Below are 22,452 nucleotides of genomic sequence, written 5' to 3'. Positions count from 1 at the left end.
GGGGGGGGGGGGTCTTTTCCCGTGATAAACTTGTCTGTGTATAAAAGCTTAGGGATTGATATTTTCTCCAAAAAAATTAAAGCACCCGAGCTAAATGATATAAAAATGTAATCAGAAAATAGATACTTCCTTGATACAAGTGATCATGATAAATATGTAATTATGCCAATATTAGGCTTTATTTGGTTCAATGTATCTAAAACACCATGTTCATGCAAGTCTGGATTTTCACACCTTTACAGCCTTAAAAGCTGACATTCATATCACTGTTGCCATTGAAAGATAACAGTTAAAGTATTATTCATCTAGTAAATTTATTTAATAACTACAGCTTCTCCCATACAAAGCCAGGCTGTGAGGGTAATTCTGAGCAGGTGCATAGTTTTTCCATCAAGACATGTACTCTGGGATAAAATCCATTCTAAAAATAAAATGAAATATTATTAAGTGTGCTGGTGATTTAAACAGTAAAACTTGAAACAATGTAATGAGTAAAATCTAATGAAATCACATAAAAATGTATCAAATATCTGTAACTCTGCTGTTTTTATTTATTAAAATAACTTTTAAAATAATAGTGCCATGAATATATGTGTTGTTGATATCATTAAGCATACCTTTTTACTTGGTCCATACACTTGCTGCCTGTGTCAACACTGGAATGGTTCAAATTCTTTGTGAACAGCTACTGTAACATAAAATATACCAAAAATGTAATGAGTCAAATACATATTAGTTAAAATAAATGGCACTGCAATGTGCAAAACAAACCATGTAATATAACATTTTCTAAAATTCATGAAATCTTTTGTTACAAAACTTCTCTGGGAATTTTAAAACTCTGCCATTTGCAATTTAGCAATTTAAGCTTGGAAAATAACTGATTAAAGGAAACAAATTCATAAATGAAATTCTTGCATCTGTTCAAAATTGAAAAACTATTATGTTGGCATACAATAAAATTATTGTGAAATATATTAATAGTGAACATACCATGTTTAGAAATTGTTGCATATGTTTTCTGTAGATAACTCTGGATTATATGCATGCAGCACCTGACAGCTACAATGATGAAAGAATTGTACATCATGTATTCAGACCAGAAAAAATAAAATAACATGATATTCAATTTTAAATTTAGAAATATCATTCTACAGATTTAGAATTTCATAATACAGATGCTAAGAACTATTTGAAAGTATGAAACACTAGCTGGTGAAAATTTAAACTTTAAATCCTATTTTTGATTTACAGGACTGGGGTATAAAATGAATACATGCATGTATATTACATACACAATACAGTTTCACTTTACAGAAATATACACTTTATGGATGTGCTAAATTATCATTTGATATCCTGCTTTCCTTTTCAAATTACATATTATAAGATGATTGTATGTCAACATAATTATATGTTTAGTGAATCTTTTATCAATGATTGAAATTGAACAATAATTAATTTTAATAAATTTAACAGCAAACTTTTGCATGCCTGAAGATCTCCATGATACATAGCCTACATTCTCTCAAAAATTAGTTGAACGACAAGGAATTGCATATTCAGTGCAAATTAAACTGTTGTTGTGCAACTTCATATCATGTTTGTGTGTGTAAGGGGGGGGGGGGGTAGACACAGCTCCTGGGCACTGCCAATATATCTTCCTACATGTATACATATTATACATACACATTCGATTATTTCATATTGATGTTAACAATAATATGTAAAAATCTTGATACCTATGCGTACATAATATACGAATCTAAATATGAAAACCCCTGCAGCTGCCCAGGGTAGAGAGGTGGGGTGCAATAGCCTCAGTAGTCCATGATTTCTCTAAATATCTGCCTCATCTGATAAACAAACCATAAATCTGTTACTTTATTACTGTTCTCTTTAAAAGATTTACCTGTTTGCTGTATTTTCCACCGCAAATCTCAGCTGCTGTCTCCACGTCCTTTATGTAAACAACATTCCGTGTCACTGAGTGCAAGCGCTTGGCTGAAGCCGAGTGCAGCCAAACGACACAATAAAAAGCGAACTATTTCGACAATATGATGTTCTAAACAAGAGAAAATCACTACTTCTAATTTATTTAAAGACAAGAATACGGACATTTGTTACAAATTCTTGCAATTGTCGTTAAATAGTTATTTTGAGCTCTAATTCCTTATATAGGTATATCAGGGCGGAGCGACTGTCATGACGTCAAACCTCATTATGACCTCATTACCATAAAAGTTTCATGGGTAGCCTTAACTGTACTGCGTACAGATTTTTTTTTTTATCGTGGTAACCTTTGCTGCTTTAGCTATGTGTCTGAGGATGCCTTCACCTGTACCTCAAAGAAATGTCTACAGATAATCGATATATTAAACATAAATATCTGCTACCGATTACATGTAAATGTGAATAATGAAATACACACGGGTCAGTTAAAACCATATTTATTCAAATAAATCATAGTAAAAAGCAAAGATCAGAGCAGAGTATGAAGAGAGAGAGAGAGAGAGAGAGAGAGAGAGAGAGAGAGAGAGAGACTTAATTCCCAAATTCTTTATAATCATGCCACCTGATCACACAGCTGAGTGTTCGAGCAAGTAAAGTCAGTAAAAGAAATGCGCATGGACATTAAAACGTTTTTTTTTTCTTTCGATATTCCTTGTCTCTAGATGAAAAGTAGACGTGAGTCATGTTATACGTCATATTTATTGCTTAAACTGCGGATTCCAAAACTTCGCGCATGACGTCACGTTTTGTGCTGTCTTCGTCGGTCACAAACTGGACCCAGGCTGTCACAATCTCTCCAACTGGCACCAATTCTTTATCAAAAAGTTTAAAGGCCTCTCGAACAGGGTCCTCTTTGTTGTGTCCAAAGGCCTTAAAAATAAGAATGAATTGATCAAGGTCAATGGAGCCATCTTTATTTGTATCACTGACGTTAAAAATCGCTTCAAAACATTTCTGTATGTTGGCCTTGAAGTCTTCCTTGTCCTTTTCATAAGTGACAGTGACACTAGAAATAAATTGCTCTTCAGATACTTGATCTTTGCCGTTCAGGATGTATGTTATCCACCAGTTTTGATGTCTGCCTTGACGGAGTCGGCCTTGTCGCCAAAAAGATGGTGAAGTTCCGTAAATTTATTTCGGGACTCTTCGACATCTTCCAGCGAGATCTTCCCGTCGAGGTTGACGTCCAAGGACTTATACCACAGCTTCCATTTCTGTGTCAAGTAGTCCATCTTTTATTTTGATATCTAAAAGCAAAGAATGAAATAAGAAAATAACGAACAGTATTTAATCTCGAAAGTCCAATGAAACGATACAAATTAGAAGCAGAGCAAACACGGACCTCAAAATTTAGAGGTGGGATCAGGTGCCATGGAGGAGTGAGCATTCCCTCCCGATCGGTTACACCCGCCGTGTGCTCATTGACATGATCGGCGAAATAAAAACAAGGAAAAATCTGTAGACATTTCAGTGTATAAATAATGGCCTAACAATTAGTATGAAAAAAGTCAGTCAGCATTTGACTCAATGATAGACTGTATTTGCTGACAAGGTCATTGTATCGACCATAAAACTTGCGAAATGATGACTTCAAACGAGACTTTTGATATCCTTGTTTCATCAACTTGTTTGTCAATAGCTTGCCTCGTTCAAGAAATTGTTCATACGTAGTTCTCTTGCGTATCGAATCAACTGAGAGATATAAACCCCATATGCAAGTGTTAAGGGTATATTGCTACACAAGGAAGGGAAGTTAACGATAGAAAAGTTGAAGTCATCACGTTTATCATAAAGCTTTGTTGTTAGGTTACCATGAACGTTTTTTTCTAGTAAAATATCTAAATATGAAACAGATGTGTCAGGCTCTATGGTATGTTTTTTTTCAAGCTCACTGGGATATTTCGAGTCGACATATGAATGGAAGTAACTATTGTTAATTGATAATACGTCGTCGATATATCGAAATGTCGAGTTGAAGAAATTTGAGACAGGTCTTTAATTTTCTAACGGAGAATTATTGGATTTCCATATTTCATTCAAAGATTACTTATGAGCAGAGGATGTGTCGTATTTTTTACCAATGTAATTTCAACAAGTTCAAGGTCATATTTACAAAATTGCAAATAGGCACTTAAAAAAAATGCAACGGGGAATTATTTTGTGAGCTCGCTCTCCAGACCTCTGCTTGGTACTGTTGTATTCTTTTGTACTTTATTGCTATTCAAATCTTTAAACTCTATTGTTGATTTTATAGGATAGGAATCCAGTATAGGTATGATAGTACAAATACCATTTCTGCTTGAACTTTCAAGTAGGGCGTGATATTCTCGGCTATACATAATTAGCGTCTCTCAAATAGTGACCTAGATTCTCATTGGTTGCCAGATTAGCTCAACAACACTGAAATTTACCGGTTTTATCGTTTCTTACAGTAAAGAGGTATGGCTTATGTCATTTCATTGTTTGTTAACAACAATCTAAAGTTGCTAATGTTATGAATTTCTTAACCAATGAGAATCTAGGTCACCATTTGAGAGACGCTAATTATGTATCGCCGAGATTGTCACGCCTTACTAAAAGTTCAAGCAGATATGGTTTTTGTACTAAGCTTAAGTCAAACTCAGTTTGAATGTTGGAATAAAAAAAAAACACGATTAAAACAACGAGCCTTACGAACGAAGGCAATTTTGTTACCTGCTTTGTCAGTTGTGGCCAGTATATAATGATCTTGTAATCTAATTCTTTTTTTTCACTTCTGAACTAGAGAAGACAGATAAGACAAAGATAGATGGTCTTCATATTGCCACTCAATCGCTTAATGCGAGATTACAACATCCATCTGATACTTTTAATCTATTCCTACAAAGTGACAAGGTCCATTGTTATGTTTGGCCCATTACCTGGCGTAACTCATAATACTTACGAAATATTGATGTACGGTGAAAGATTGGGGTTCCCTAAATTTTGGCCCTTTAAATTAAGCAATTTTAGGGCCGTATTATTAACTATATTTGTGTCACCAACACTGGCATGTCCAGAAGGACTATAGTTGTAAGATGAAAAAGAACATGAACACGCAGGAGTTTTATGTTTCAGATGTTCGATATCTAGGCTCTTTTTAAGCAATTAAAAAGTTTGGAAGCAATAGTCGATGGATATTTATGAGGAACTTGTGGACTTTAACTTGAAATATGGTGGAATACAGAAATGGACCCTATTGTGATTATGAAAATTACTTGTATTTACAAAGTAAATCTTTTTTGTTGGCTGATTTAGGTTTAAGGAGCAGACGGGTTTCTTAAAGGTGCTTAGACACAGATTCGAAGTTAATATTTACTCAAATTTTCTGTATAATTTAATGACTTGTATGTTGCTTTAGCATTTCATACGAAAATTTGAAATAAATCTTATTTTATTTGGAAGTTATTGAAACTTCGAATTTCTAGATGCGTTTGATAGACACATCCTTGCACTATCACAAATTTTAACTTTATCCTTATTACTTTAGAAAAGTAGCAATTTTGTTGATTATTAATGAAGAATATCAAAACTATAATGCAGAAATTTCAGAGTGGAAATGTAGAAAGCAAAATCCTCTCACCAGTATTGTCAGTCCGTGCTCAGTGGTGTGTGCAGAGTTTAACAATTGAACACACCCGGTGAAACGTAAACATTAACAACAACAGAGCTCGTGCCCTGTTTACAAAAACAGTTTACGTTTCACGGGTGTGTTCAATTTGTTATACTCTGTACACAACTACACAACACTGAGCACGGGCTGACAATACTTAAGTGAGTGGGTTTTGCTTTCGCACATTTTTAATCTGAATTTTCTGGATTATAGATGTAATATTATTAGGGATGGCAACGAATATTCGGACATTCGAATATTCATTCGATGAGTTGATATTCGAATATGAATTTAAGATTCGAATATTCGGTGTTTTTCAGATTTCATAAAAAGAAATACTGTGATTAATAATTTTGATTAGAACAGTGCTGGAATTATCCCTGTTTAATTTACTAGCGATCAATTTCGATCGCCTGATTTCTTTCACTACTTTCTTATCTTATAGATCTACTAAATTACATGTATTTTGTTTTGAGTAAGGTGTTAAAGAATTGTACAATAATGCTTTATGTATAATACAAAAGTACTTTCTTAGAAATCTTAGAATGTCTAAAAGGCGTGGAGTATAAATTAATTGATCATTGAATGAATGTCCGATAGAATTAGTCTGTTATTAATATTGTAAAGGGCTTAAATTAATTGATTATCTCGGGTTGTACATAATCCTGAATTTTATATTCATTATCGGGAAATTAGTTAATTACCTAGGAAAATTGTCCATGGAAATATTTGTTTACATTGTATCAAAGATTATAATCATATCTCTTATTAGGTAGATAATTGTAATTCATTACACGTATTGAAATCTGAACAGTATACCGTTACGATTATCTTGCCTTTTATAAGACGAATGGTTCCTCAGTTGGAGCTATTATAAAGACACATATGCATGTTTTATTTGTTGAAATTATACTTTTCCTCAGTTGGAGCTATTATAAATACACATATGCATGTTTCATTTGTTGAAATTATACTTTTCTACATTTAAATCAATTATTTATTTCAAACATTGACAAATATCAAATGAAATTTCTTATTGTACACTTAAAAAAGTCTTCATACAATTTTACTTCCAATATAAGTATACCTACGCTAAAACTTTCATGATTGTAGGATGATGCATATTTAAAATAATACAGATTTTATTTATTTTATCGAATATTCGAATATATTCGAATACTTTCATTGAATATTCGAATATGAATTATTGACAAAATTGACATCCCTAAATATTATTCATGAATACACAACAAAATTGCTACTTTTCTTAAATATTAAGGATAAAGTTAAAATTTGTGAAACTGCAAGGATGTGTTAATCAAACGTCTCCCGAAATTCGTAGTTTCAATAATTTCCAGATTAAATAAGTTTTTTATTTCATTTTCGTTTGAATGCTATAGCAACATATAAGTTGTGATATTATACAGAAAATTTGAGAAAATATAAACTTCAAATCTGTGTCTATGCACCTTTAAGAAGTATTCTTTTCCTTAAACCTGGCTGTTTAAAAAACAGAACCTGTGCTTTGCCATATCCATAATCACAGGTCAAGTCTGTATTCTGGTATGGAAGAGTCCAAGTGTAGACTTTCCTTTGCCTTTTCAAATAGACCATTTTAAACTTTGTGACGAAGACCTAATTGATTATTTAGGCGAGGTAGTAGCGAACCAAAAAGAGACATCGTGTATAAAAGGCTTAGTGAAAGACCGCAGTCCATGATTATGCTTACATCTCTCTGTATTGTTAAAAAGTCCCATCACATTCACATTGCTACATTGATGACTTAAAAGATCCCCAACACTATCAACATGGTCATTGCTACCATATGGAAAGGCGCCTAGTTTTCTTATCCAGAATTCTTCTTGTTGTCTACGGAAAGATGTACTCAATGATGGGCTGTTAGTATGATGGGAAATCTTTTATAGAGTTCTAAATTTCAGAATGATCAGGTAAATTAAAATGCTTTTAGAGAAGCTGATGGTCCCCGATGTAAGTTTGAAATCTATGACCCGATATTCCTTTATTAAATGAACCCATGGTTTCATCAACATGAATAAACCAACAACTTATATACTTATTCCATAGGTCATGTCAGATAAAATTTCAAGATAACGAGCAGTAATCAAGCTCAAAAGTCCATTGAAACAATATAAATCGGGAGCAGAGCAAACACGGACATCTAATAACATCAGAGGTGGGATCAGGTGCCATAAAGCATTAAGCATCCTCTGTCAACCGACCACAGTTCAGATTTCCTTAATTTTGGTACAGAAGCTTTGTCAGATAGCTAGTAAAAGTGTAGATTTTAATCAAACATCACAGGTTTTTACACTTTTTTGGCAGAACATTTAGAAATAGATGACAAAGTTTCGGAGAAGGATACTTCAAATCTATTTTTAATCGAAACTTTATATTTATCCAAATTTTTGTTGGTTTTATCCCAAAAATGGGACTCGGAATACTGCACACATGATTGATTGATTGTATGTTGTTTTACGTCCCGTTCGAGAATTTTTCACTCATATAGAGACGTCACCATAACCGGAGAAGGGCTTCAAATTTAGACCTTTACTCGGCACTCAGGGCCATTGAGCATTGAGGGTTCTTTATCGTGCCAACGCCTACTGTGACACGGGGCCTCGGTTTTTAAGGTCTCATCCGAAGGACCTGCAACTTTCACTTCAAACTGCCGAGCGCTTGGCGAAGGAACAGTTGCTGCCTATTTTTTTTTTTTATCGACTTAGGTCAGTCGCTGCCTTGATTCGAACACACGACTTTGCGATCACGGAGCGAGCGCTCTACCGACTGAGCTACCCTGACGGCGGAATACTGCACATAACACCAAGGAGGATTATCCGAGGGACACCAATATCAGAAAAATTATGAAATATCACTAAAGTAAGTAACTAAAACACAAAAACTACGCAGTAAATTCAATAATTGCGAAAAGAAAAACAACATAATAATTAAATCACACTTAATCCCACCTTAATTTATGAGTAAAATGTGACGGTACCGAACAAAATTTAAACTCCGATCGGTATTTAATTAATTATTAATTATTAACATGGCATTTTTTTCAAAGTTTAATAAAAAATAAAAGGTAAATATCTGGATCAATGTTAAGATTACTCGTTAATAAAAGTTATTGTGTTCGTTCTTTTAAAGTATGAAAGGGCGTGGGGCTCTCATTAATTTAAAATTATAATTTTTTTTTTTATCTAACACTTTTAAGAAGGGAAGTAAAAAATCTAGAGTATTTTATTTCATATTTGTCACAGTGGAAAAATATCGTTTTGATGTAAGTTCACAGTGTGAAAAAATATTTTTCCATTTATGAATTACAAAATCCGGGTTGAAAATTTAATAAATACATGTATGTGGTGGTGCGTTTAGTAATAAGAGATCATAGGAAATCTATACCATATTAAAACTGAGTTTCATTATGCAATTATGAGTAACTTTAAACTTACAGATTTGTAACAGAATCTTCAGAACACAACAGAAGTCCTATATTTGGTGAGTAGAAATAAGTTATCTGTTATCCTTGCGATTCACAAAAACAACAGGGCATCATGTGCAATGCAACAAGTATACATATACCATTTTACGGGTTTTCCGAGAGAGATAATCAATATATGTTTAAACAAAAAAACAAATGTCATACAGAATAAGTAGTGTAAGGGTTGCAGAAAATGTAATGTCACACATTTTTTATTATACTTGGCGTTATTTCAGAAACAATTTATCAAGATATGTGTGCGTTTAAGGTTCCGATTAGAATTTTTTAAAAAATAATATTGATATATTTTTTGAATATTGACTGCTATAAAGAAACGATAAAGGAAAAAAACTTAAGTTCTATGCTACAGCATTTTTGATAAGTGGTGTAAATTAAACGTGGATTTTTAAAACCCTAAAGAACTTTTAGAGAGTTAAAAATAACAATTTTGCTCAAAAGTAAGCAACATCAAAATGTATGACTTTTCTACACGGTATACGGTCATTCCTCATGATCAATTTAAAAAAAAAAGTTGTTTTTTTTTATTTTATAGACAACTACATCTTTATTAAAAGTTTTATTCGTCATATCTTGTGAATGGTCATCTTCAAAAATACTTCGGAAAAACCTACATCCAGATTCTTAACACAAGTACTCTGACGTCGATATTAAAAGAATCGTGGAGTTCCTCATTGAAACATGTATTTAGTATTTGGAGTCTTCCAACAATCTATCGGAATTTCGATGCGTAATTGTACTCCTTTATAAGTTTATCTATTTTTTTTCAAATCCCTATAAAGCGGAATTTATTGAAAAAAACTTTTATATGAAAAGGAGAAAATACTTTCTGTGGCCTTCAACTCGGCATACAGATATATCTACGGCGTTTAATTAATTAGCATTAGTAACTTCAATTCATATGTCGACTCGATATATGTCAGTGAACTCGAAATAAAAGACCCTATAAAGTCTTCCACATCTGTCTCATATTTAGATGTTTTACCGTCTATAGACGATAAGGTTCCACTAACAACTAAATTGTGCTATAAACGAGATGCCCTCAGCTTTTCCATCCTCAATTTTCCATATTTATGCAGTTATGTTCTACAATCACCTGCAAATAATGTTTATATATCTCAACTTATTCGACACTCAAGTGCTATGAGTACGACCAATATTCAAAACGAGGTATGATACTGACAAATAAATTTATGTCACAGGGATTAAAAAAAAGTTTAATGCCAGCATTTAGTAAATTCTATAGTCGTTATAATGTCCTCTTTTACAAACAATTATTCTAACAAACAACAACCTATCAACTGACATGTATGAAAAAAGTGAAGATAACGAACAGTGATCGACCTCAAAAATCAACAATCAATACAAATGTGTGAACAGGCCAAAAAAACGGACCCCAGGAAACTCCTGGTAGAGTCAGTTGCCCTGGAGGAGTAAGCATCCCCTGTTGAATGATAGACTTTATCATGATAGATCACTGTTTCTTTATCTACTCCTTTTGCAATATTATTTTTTTTTCAAAGAGAGATAATAATGTCGATATTTTTAATTTAAATCATAAGGTACATCCTTGCTTCACAAATAGATGTCAGTTTTTGGATTACATGTAGTTTGTCCAATGGTGAATTAGACAAACTAATTCATTATAATTCTCCTACGTATTCATGTTCTTCTTCACCCTACAATTATAATCTTATGGATACGTCGGTGCTGGTGAATTGAATATTAATAAAAATGATAACAATAATTATTATAATAATAACTAGATCAGATATCTCCGTCCAAATATGGATTTTAATGAGATATTCGTCCATATTAATGATATGATTGCTTCCTTTGACTTCATTCCTGTGGTCGTCTAAAGTTCTTTTGATCATGATCAATAATTCTTTTCAAAATGTTTTAGGTTTTATTAGAAATCAATGATCAAAGATTGATCGTTCTGGTTCATAAAAACCCTTAATAACCTATCATGAGATTAAAGTATCACTACCTGTAGTAAGAGATCTTTTAAATAAACAAAATAATCATTTTTATTTTATTGATTATAGCAAAAAATTGGTTTGTAAAAGAGCTAGAGATTACAGACTTTCGGCCCCTCCTCATTTAGAATTTGAGGGTTCAGTCCTTTTTCTTGATATCATAATGAAATGTCTTGTGATTTTGAAGACTTTTTGTTCAACAACCATTCAAAAGTTTCTTGTCGTTTTCAAGATATGTAGAATAGAAATGTTTAGGGACCAGCCCTGCAAGTCCTTAATGGGGCCGTTTTGCAAAAATTGAAAGGAGAGTATTGTTTAGAACATTATTCTGAAATCTTTTATTCAACAATGCCTTTCATTGTTAAATAAACATTTCGGCTTCCGTAATTTATAACAAAATATTGATCGTTTGTTATAGTTGAAATACTTTTGGCGCCTCTGAGCACCCTAATTTGAGAGGCCACACCTTTTCCTTAATATCAAATGAAAGATCATGTCATTTTGCACAACTTCTGTTGTATATATGTTTTACCAAAGTTTGCAAGTACGACGATATGAAAGAAAACGATGATTTTGAGCCTAACTTCAAGCCCCGGCGAGATACCAAATGGAACAACTACACTCTTTTGTCTACCTTCACCGAAAATCTTAACTTAATATCTTCAGTCTTTTAGGAGGAGTTTGAAGGACAAACCGACCCTCTGAAAATTTATTAGCATACTATAAAATTATTATGAATCGTTTTAATAGTGAATATACCATGTTTAGAAATTTATTGATGTATCTATTTTGAGTAGATAACTCTGGGTGAAATGCATGCAGCACCTGCCAACTACAATAACAACTGTACAGGTAGTCAGACCAGAGAAATAAAATATTCAATTTTAAATTTAACAAGATGTGTTTGTGAAAAACTGATGCCCCCGTATGGCAGCTTATGGCGAAGGTTAAAGTTTCTCAAATGCAAGTCAAAATCCAGGCCAAAAGATAAAAAATGTTAAATTTAGAAGCCCTAGCTGCAACTGTTCAAAAGTTATGGCGAAGGTTAAAGTTTTTTAAAAGTAAGTAAAAATCAAAGTCAAGGTCAAAGTTGTTGGTATCCAAAGGAAGGTCTTGTCACAAGGATTACATATGTAAAGTATGAGAGCCCTAGCACCAACCATTCAAAAGTTATGGCCAAGGTTAAAGTTTTTCGAAAGTAGGTCAAACTCCTATGTCAAGGTCAAAGGGTCAAAGAGGTTGATATCCAGAGGAAGGTCTTGTCACAAGGATTACAGATGTGAAGTATGAAAGCCCTAGCACCAACCATTCAAAAGTTATGGCCAAGGTTAAAGTTTTTCAAAAGTAGGTCAAACCCCAAGGTCAAAAGGTCAAAGTGGTTGGTATAAAAAGGAAGGTCTTGTCACAAGGATTACATATGTGAAGTATGAAAGCACTAGCTTTAACCGTTCAAAAGTTATGGCCAAGGTTAAAGTTTTTCAAAAGTAGGTCAAACTCCTAGGTCAAGGTCAAAGGGTCAAAGAGGTTGATATCCAGAGGAAGGTCTTGTCACAAGGAATACACATGTGAAGTTTGAAACCCCAAGCACCAACTGTTCAAAAGTTATGGCCAAGGTTAAAGTTTTTCAAAAGTAGGTCAAACTCCAAGGTCAAGGTCAAAAGGTCAAAGTTGTTGGTATCCAAAGGAAGGCCTTGTCACAAAGAATACACATGTGAAGTTTGAAACCCCAGCACCAACTGTTCAGAAGTTATGGCCAAGGTTAAAGTCTCATAAAATTTTGCAAAAGTGGGTCAAACTCCAAGGTCAAGATCAAAAGGTCAAATATGATGGTACCCCAAGAAAGGTCTTGTCACAAGGAATACACATGTGAAATACGAAAGTCATAGCTCCAACCAATCAAAAGTTATGGGCAAGGTTAAAGTTGACAACAGACAGACAAACAAACAGACAAACAGATAAACAGACAAACAGACAAACAGATAAACAGACAAACAGACAGGACAAAAACAATATACCCCCGGGATCTTTACCCCGGGGGGCATAAAAATACCATTCTACAAAATTAAAGTTAAATAATACAGATATAGAAATTCTAAGAATTACAGACCCTAAAACGTGCTACTACACCACTTCGGTTCGTTTCGTTTTGTGTACGGTACGGTACGCTTCTTGCACGGAACGGTAAGCTTTGTGTACGGTACGGTTCGCTTTGTGCATGGTACTGTACGCTTCTTGCACGGAATGGTTCATTTTATGATCGGTACGCTTTGGTGAACGGCATGTAAATTAAGTGGGCGGAGCCTGTGCGCTTTAGTTCATAATTGGCTACTTCATAAAGTCGTTTATTTTTTTTATTATAATCTCTTTATTTTGCGGTATCGCAAGCATTCTTAATAAGTTGTTTTTAAGTTAAAGCTGGTATAAATATTTTCTTTTTTCAGCTGTTTTTTCGTTATTACATGTAACTAGTCGTCTTATTAACGGTATCTTTTCTTTAATTTACTTTCTGTATTAACTACTTTCAATTTTTAAAATTAAATTATTTTAATTGTCTATTTATTATCTTATTTTGTACACCATCGCCTTATGGTTCAATAACTTGGAAATAAATCGAACATATCAACAAACACTGCATAACAAGGATGAAAAAAATATTTTGGTTGTGTCGACATAAAGGCCTTTCTGTATTTTTTTTTCTTAAAGAATAAGCGTACATATGATTTTTTTTTTCCTTTTAATATTCCTAATTGAATACAATTATTATTTTAAATATTCACTTATCATACTTTTAAACAAATGAGTTTGATTTTATAAATCCCTCATGCTTTCATTTCGTCTACCATTCTTTTGACGTTCTTGTCGCTGTTGCTTCATTAAAAAAAAAACAACAACAAACAAACAAACAAACAATTTTTTTTCTTTTGACCGAATGATCAAACAAACAAAAAAAGTTATTATTATCATATCTATTTGCGAGAAATTTTAATTTTTTTTTTTTTTTTTTTTTTTTTTTTTTTTTTTTTTTTTTTTTTTTTTTTTTTTTTTGCATAGATTGCTTAGGTGTTTGGCTCACTAGGAAAAATACATTGAAAAGTAATCGGTAGAAGTGCACACAATTAGTGCAAAATATTACTGAATTTTTGTTCGCGTAACTGTTTTCCTCTTTACATAGATTTTCCATCTACAATGTGCAAACTTTTTTTTATTGAAGATCCAGAAGAAAAGCTGACTGCACATGAAATTCTACTTATCTGCTGATTAAAACTGGTTCATTATTGTAGACTTACTGTAGAAGACAGCAAACTGTTGATACACGTGTGAATGTAGGCATATCTGGACTAACGGGATTAGATACGGTTCAATATACAAAGTTTAAGTTTTTACCTGTGCGCGTGTGATGACAATATTTGATCGAAATTTTCAAATGATATAGAGTAAATAACAAAAGCATAGAAAGACGTCAGCACAGTGTTTCTTGAAAAAAAAAAACTTGAATGAACAGCATGCACGGACTAAGTATTTCTTTTAAAATAAAGATTAAACTGGGCTTTATGTGTAAATTCCAGGTAACATATTTTACCAGCATATCTCTCAGAAAATGGATTGTGATGAAAATCCTCCTAGATGTTTATAAGATTTTAACTACATGTATTATTCAATGTTTGAATATTTTCATAGATAAATTTTCCCTTGGAAAACTTGATAAGGAGAGAATTGAGTGAATCTCCCACCTCCATTCACCCAGTAGAGAGAACCCTCCAAGAGCTGGATGATAAGACAAAGAGAAAGTCATTAGTATGAATAATAATTATAATAATGAACCATTTAAATTATGCGATTTTATAGAACACTTTTTTGTGCATAGCACATACATTAAATATACAAAATTTAAGATATTTCATGGAACATGGATTTGTGCATAAAACATACATTAAATACTCAAAAATTATATTTCTGATACAATAAAATTGTTTAAATTAAAGTTTGGTACCTGACACCAAACTTGATTAAAAGCATATCTTTTTAATTTCAGGTATACACTGGCGGGTACTTGAAACAAAAAAGGAGGAAAACAGCTGGCTGAATTACATGAATAAATATGTTTTATCTATAGACTGTAAAAAAAAATTAATATTTCTGCACAAAAGGTTATTATAAGATATTGCCACCTAGTAATATGAAATGTGAAAATAACATGTAATTGCCTCTAATAAGAATTTTCAAAAAACCTCTGTTTGAGAAATATCGATCTTAAGTCAGTCAAAGACTACACTAATTTACACTAGTCTAACTGAAATGAATTATCAATGCCAGCATTAAAAGACACTGAAGTCGGCTAATGCCTGCTTTGAGAGACACTGAAGTCAGCCAATGCCTGCATTGAGAACTCGTGAAGTCGGCCAATGCCTGCATTGAGAGACACTGAAGTTGGCCAATGCCTGCATTGAGATTTCATGAAGTCGGCCAATGCCTGCATTGAGAACTCATGAAGTCGACCAATGCTTGCATTGAGAACTCATGGAGTCGGCCAATGCCTGCATTGAGAACTCATGAAGTCGGCCAATGCCTGCATTGAGAGACACTGAAGTCGGCCAATGCCTGCACTGAGAACTCATGAAGTCGGCCAATGCCTGCATTGAGAGACACTGAAGTCGGCCAATGCCTGCATTGAGAGACACTGAAGTCGGCCAATGCCTGCATTGAGAACTCATGAAGTCGGCCAATGCCTGCATTGAGAGACACTGAAGTCGGCCAATGCCTGCATTGAGATTTCATGAAGTTGGCCAATGCCTGCATTGAGAACTCGTGAAGTCGGCCAATGCCTGCATTGAGAGACACTGAAGTCGGCCAATGCCTGCATTGAGAGACACTGAAGTTGGCCAATGCCTGCATTGAGAGACACTGAAGTCGGCCAATGCCTGCATTGATAAATCATAAGGTCAGATAATGCCAGTATGGAGAGACTTAATTGTTGACCAAAGCTTTGCATTCATTCTCCAAAATCAATAATTCCCTGCATTGAGGAATGTTGAGAAGTAAAGTGTGTATTGCCTGCATCCACATACAGATTTACTTATTTATATGGCATTGCAACAATGCTGATCTTGATAGTGAAAAATGCAAAAATGTTTTCAATAGAAACACCCCAAAGTGGAAATTAATTTCTTTTCTCTTACCATTTTAGCCACATTTTCCACAAATTATAATTGTGGATTTCTATCATTTCAATTTGTGCCATATGACACTTTTTTCAAACTTGAAGAATGAACCTTTTATATTTAACCACTGAAAAGATGATTTTTGAATAAAAATAATAGTTTAGACAAATAAAAAATTAGTTGAGACTCCATTACCTGCAGGTTTCAGTGAATAAAGCAAATGAAATGGGAAAATGCTTTAAATAAAAATTAATTATGACATATATCCATTTTTTTATTACGTGTATTAAACTGAAAATTCCGTGCGAAAATGTGGCAATCGAAGTATGTTATATTGGCGATAACATGTTGGGTTGATCAGAAGAGTGTAAACCAACACATGTTATTTATATATACATCGCTTTAATTTATTTTTTTTTCTAGTGATTGAGAGGCGTTTACATTTTAACATGTCCGGTTTCAAATTGACAATTTAGTTCGTATTTTTTTTTTTTTTTTTTTTGCTAAATCTGTAATCATTTCTCCCTAAAACTATTACTTACATAAATAAAAAAATGATTTTAAGTACTTGATTTCGGAAAATAGCACAGAATCCTAATACATTTTTAAATGTGTCCTGGTTTCAGAGAACGTTCATAGAGACAAGAGTAGGGTAGATAAAAGCTACAGAAATAAACGATAAAGTATTTAATTCACTTTTATTTATTATAAATTGTACGTGTCACGTAAATATTACAATGCTGCATTTAATATGGGAAAAAAATGTTAGTCAAGCACAACCCGATCATGCATAGCGAATAAGGAATCGCCTCATACTCTGTTGAGTTGTTTTGAAGTCGTAACTAGTTTTGAGTAGTTTCCTTATATTAACAGATGTAAGTCCAGATGCATGGTACTTAATAATAATATTTTGAATCTCTAGGGTTATTTTCCATCCTTCTTTAACGGGAGCTGCGTCGAAAGAAATAAAAAAAAAATACTTACTGTAATTGGTCATTGCAAGATCGGGGCTTGGCTTGCATAATTATTTCAAAAATTATTCATGAACGGTACGGTTCGCTTTGTGCACGGTACGGTACGCATCTTGCACGGAAGGGTTCGTTTTGTGTACGGTGCAGTTCGCTTTGTGCAAGGTACGGTACGCTTCTTGCACGGTACGGTTCGTTTTGTGTACGGTACGGTTCTTACACGGTACGGTACGTTTCTTGCACGGAACGGTACGGTTCGTTTCTGAGGTGTAGTAGCACGTTTTAGGGTTTGTAATAAATGTAAAATATGAAACATTAGCTGGTGAAAATTTGAAATCTTAAAATCCTATAGTTATGATTGACAGGACTGGGGTATAAATGCATGACTCTGTATGCATATATATTATATACACTATACAGTTTCACTTACAAAAATATACACTATATGGATGTACTCAATTATCATTTGATATTTTACTCTGCCCTTCATATTATGTAGGATGATTGTATGCCAACATCATTACATGATGTAAATGATGTTTAGTGAATCATTTACCAATGATTGAAATTGCAATTGTACAAATACAGAACTGAATTAAATGAATGTAACAGCCAATTTGACATATCTGCAGATCTTCATGTTACATTTATTCCCAAGGAAATGTAAGGTCCATAGCTGCCTTAAGGTCGATTTTCGATTATATACAGTGTTTATAAAATAAAAATTTAATTTTGGTTGTAACGCGTCATTTGGTTGGATAAAAAAAATAGAATATATCGTATAACCTTGGTTGCCTACGTTACAACGACTTCCGTAAAAAACGCTTAACGTTACGTTTAAAATACGTACAATTTGAAGGCATTTTTGATGGAGAAATTGTCTTATTTTTTACACTTAATGACGGAAAATTAAAATATAAGGAATGAATTTAATAGCTACCCAAGTTATTCTAATATTACCTGGGTGGAACAGTTTACGCTCTATAAACCGCGACCTATCAAATCTAGGAATCGTCACGATAGCTCAGTCGGTAGAGCTCCGTGATCGGAAAGTCGTGTGTGCGAATCACGGCTGCGACTGACCTTAGTCGATAAAAAATAGGAAGCAACTGTTCCTTTGCCAAGCGCTCGGCACTTTGAAGTGAAAGTTGCAGGTCCTTCACATGAGACCTTAAAAACCAAGGCCCCGTGTCACGGTAGGCGTTGGCACGATAAAGAACCCTCACTGCTCAATGGCCCTAAGTGCCGAGTAAAGGTCTAAAATTGAAGCCCTTCACCGGTATATGGAGACGTCTCTATATGAGTGAAAAATTCTACGGGACGTAAATCAACGTACAATCGATCTTCAAGAGATTACCTGCTTACTGTATTTTTCACCAAAAATCGCAGCGTATTTTATGTAAACAGTATTCCGTGTCACGGAGTGCAAGCACTTGACTGATGCCGAATGCAGGCAAACGATCGCGACACAATAAAAAGCGAATTATTTCGACAACATGATGTTCTAAACCAGAGAAAATCACTAGAAGAGAGCTCTGTATAAAGTAAGGAATATATAATGTATGCAATATATATCAAATATTATATAGTGTAGTAAAAAACTTAAAACTGATTGGTCCGTTGAAGGTCATTATTATCATAATGACCGCTGAACGCGAATATTGACTCGCATAATTGCCTCGCGTTTTCTTTCCCATCAGCAATGAAGATCGGGTAGAAAAATAGCAAGTTGTATCAAAGAAGATTTTAACTAGTGAGTACTCTTTGTCTTATAACTAAGGAATTCAAAATCATTAGAAGTGTATTCGGTAGTCCGATGTAGACACAATCAAAAGACCATCGTTCAGAGTGTCGATCTATATTTTAAAAGATAGTAGTTTAGGAGGTTGAAAAATCATTCATATTAGGCCTAATTGTTTCCATATTTGTCTAAGAATTGGTATCAAGAAATACAAGTACATGTAATATGTTAGACTGAGTGACCGTTAACAAGGGCGGGGTTATCAAGCATCTCAATTTTCTACATTTGTTTTATACTAAAATATGTTTGTTTAACGTCCCTTCCGACAATTTTTCACTGAATTTGCATTGAGACGCCACCACTTGTCGGTGGAGGGCTGCAAGTTTTAGACCTTTACTCGGCACTTAGGGCCATTGAGCAGTGAGGGATCTTTTTCGTGCCAGCACCTACTGTGACACGGGACCTCGGTTTATCCTGTCTTATTTGAAGGACCGGTCTCTACGACTCTAGCGCAAACGCTCTAACTACATGTACATGTACTGCGCCACTCCGGCCAATACCAAAATATCTTACAATAGATCAATAATCAGTGTCAAGTACCAGAAAGAGCATTGTCTTTTTATAATAAAATCGACTCAAACACTTCTACTTGTCATTCCACGACTTCTATGGGAATTTAAGGGAGTTGGGATCAATTAGACTAGAGAACCCTCTAATCAGATATATATTCACGCCTTGTCCTGCCAGGGCGTACTGCTTCAGCATACAAATTAATGTCAGGAAGATAGGAACAAAGAACGTGCAGTGGACCAGACTAAACTTTGAACCCTGACTCTCCCAGGCCCCAGACTGTTAACTATGTATAAGTTTAACAGTGATAGAACCTGTCTGAGCACCATCCCTTCATCTTTCATGACTATATATGCATTTTTAAAAGACACCATTCAGAAACAATCAGACACGCTTCTCGTCTGTCACTTCCATGGCATGACCATGCTAACTCAAATACAGATTAATAAGTAAAATTGTCACGAACCATAACAGAAGATGAACACGGAATCCCTATAATGTTAAAAGGTGATCTGCCACTTGGTTTATAAGGACACTGAAAAACAGATCGCCTGACCACTTAACGGTTAATCAAAGTACTGGCAGTACTGAAATGGGCTAAGCTAAGTTAGTTAAAAGTATTCTGATGAATACAATCTTGATAAGTATGCCTTTTTTCAATGATCAGACTTAGATCAGATAATAACAATTCTTGGAGCATGAATTTGCGAACAATCTAAGTAATTTGTTTCTATCGCACTAAATCATATTTTTATCGATGTGGCCCAGCATCAAATACGGTAGAAGTGATAATGAACATATAATTAGTAAATTAAGACTGGCGTATTTGCTCTGTTATACCGGTATTTATGTATACCCACTCTTTGCTTAATGGCATCCATGCACAGTGAAGTTCTTTTCGTCGTTATAAGTGGCCTTTTTGTCACATGAACAACCATCCAAATAAACACTAAATATTGTTCCCGAAAAATGATTTCCTCATATTCCTTTATGTTCTTGAAAGGTTGCTTCAATCGCTTTTTAAAGCGAATAGGGAACCAGAAATCCTTCTCTTCTCTGAAATATTCAAAGGTTTATTGAATGTAACCTCTAGTTATTTGTTTCAAATTTTCGTCCATACACTGTTACACGGATCTAATCTATTTGTCAGTAAATTTAATCAGTTTTACGCTGCAAGCTTTTGGAGAATCACTGGTCCTTAGGAACTCGAGTTTTCATCAAGGCAAATTCTGGAAATAGCATACCAGTTGAATATTGTTACTTTACTCGTCTCCATCGCTAGATCCTGCATTGAAATAAAGAGGATGATAGCTGTGTTAAGAAAATCATCATGCCGATAAGGGTAGTTGATTTGATGAATTCCTGTATATGGAGACTTCCTAATAAGCGCATGCGCTTAGCGCTTAATAAAAGGATCATACAGTTAAACTTCGTTCTCTGGAACTTGACGGAACTGAGATTTAATTTTGAGACATCCAAGGATTGGAGATTATGAGGATAAAAACATAAAGAAAAATTTGTTAGGACTGTCATTTCACTAAGTATTTGAAATAACTGTCTTTGACACAACGAGTTCAGCTCTATGTTGAAAAGTATCCGAAAAACCACAAAATTACTGCGATTCTCACAAAGTTTAGAAATTTTAAAGATCTTCGGTATTGTATTTTAAAATTCTAAAGATGATAATCACTCTATTAATATGATCATACATCATTTACTTAAAAGTGATAAGACCTTTTCCAAGATTAGTACTGCTTCAAAACATCTATTAATTAACCTAATTACGGGGATTTTATCAAATGAAGAGTCTGCATTTGGTTTTTTATCAAGCCATGTGAACATTTAAATGAGATTTTACTAAAAAACAATATACAAACTTCACCTGTTTCTCCACTAAATATAAGTAAATACAAGCACAGTTTTCAATTTAATTACTGCAAGATAGACATTTTAATTAGCATTTACATGTTTATGTTAGATTTGTCTAGTATACCGTTTATACTCGCCTATAAGTCGGATTTTTGAAAGTTAAATTTTGGTCCTAAACTCTATGTCCGACTTACAGAAAATTAGTATTTTTCTTGAAGAGAAAAAAAATTATTTTGTGACAATTCAAACAATAATTGTTTACAAAGATCAAGACGTAAAATGATGCAGGAAAAGAAGATCAAAGTTTACAATATGCTGAAAACATAGATGCTTACAGATTTGAATGATATTTTATATATATGGGAAAAAATATCAAATATTGATCTCATGTCCCAAAACATATTATTTTTAAACACAGGTAGATGCAATAGAATATTAATTTGAAATTAGATACAGATTCTTGCAAAAAGATGTGCCGACTTATAAGCGGGTCAATGGAAGTTTCCTCCAAAATCTGAAAAATGTAACCGACTTATAGGCAAATACTTATAGGCGAGTATATACGGTATTGATGTATTGTGAACATGACATATGCTTTGCAAGAGCTCATCCAAAAGTTCGCCTGCACTCTCTATTTCAGTTTTATTTGTGATGTACCAAAATTCGATTGAAGCAAAATTACATTATTGTCGTCCTGTACAATATTATTTTTTTTATATAATACTGTGTTCCATCGTACAGAAATCTTTCATCTAAACACTGTATTTTAGTCTAATTAATCACGAAGATTTAAGTCACATACAATTTTACCACAACAGCACATTTTCACAGAAAATAAAATTTAAAAAAAAAGCAGCTCATTTTGCTTTAAAATAAATACAGGAAATGTTTATCCAAAAGCAGTATCTCAGTTTGCATGTGGTACCTAAAATACATGTGTAAATAATGTAATGAAAGACTTATTTTCATTTCAAAATTAGAATCCAATTGTGATTGTCA

The 22,452-nt window shown here is 33.6% G+C and overlaps 2 long non-coding RNA genes across 2 annotated transcripts; both read right to left on the bottom strand.

Annotated features, from left to right (window-relative positions):
- Window positions 1-227: 227 nt before the first annotated feature.
- On the bottom strand, window positions 228-1,958 carry LOC133202234 (uncharacterized). Its single transcript, XR_009723227.1, has 4 exons — window positions 1,913-1,958; window positions 994-1,062; window positions 618-688; window positions 228-421 (listed from the first exon to the last, which is right to left on the bottom strand). It is a non-coding gene; the product is annotated as an uncharacterized LOC133202234 (long non-coding RNA).
- A 476-nt stretch (window positions 1,959-2,434) lies between these two features.
- LOC133201914 (uncharacterized) lies at window positions 2,435-9,249 on the bottom strand. The gene is made up of 2 exons (XR_009723173.1): window positions 9,118-9,249; window positions 2,435-3,260 (listed from the first exon to the last, which is right to left on the bottom strand). It is a non-coding gene; the product is annotated as an uncharacterized LOC133201914 (long non-coding RNA).
- Window positions 9,250-22,452: the final 13,203 nt, after the last annotated feature.

This window comes from Saccostrea echinata, unplaced genomic scaffold, assembly GCF_033153115.1.
Source record: "Saccostrea echinata isolate AGI-Se365-2 ecotype Australia unplaced genomic scaffold, CSIRO_AGI_Sech_v1 ptg000046l, whole genome shotgun sequence".
Classification (NCBI taxonomy): domain Eukaryota; kingdom Metazoa; phylum Mollusca; class Bivalvia; order Ostreida; family Ostreidae; genus Saccostrea; species Saccostrea echinata.
The sequence above is the reverse complement of the archived record's forward strand: the minus strand, read 5'-3'. Positions and strand labels throughout refer to the sequence as shown.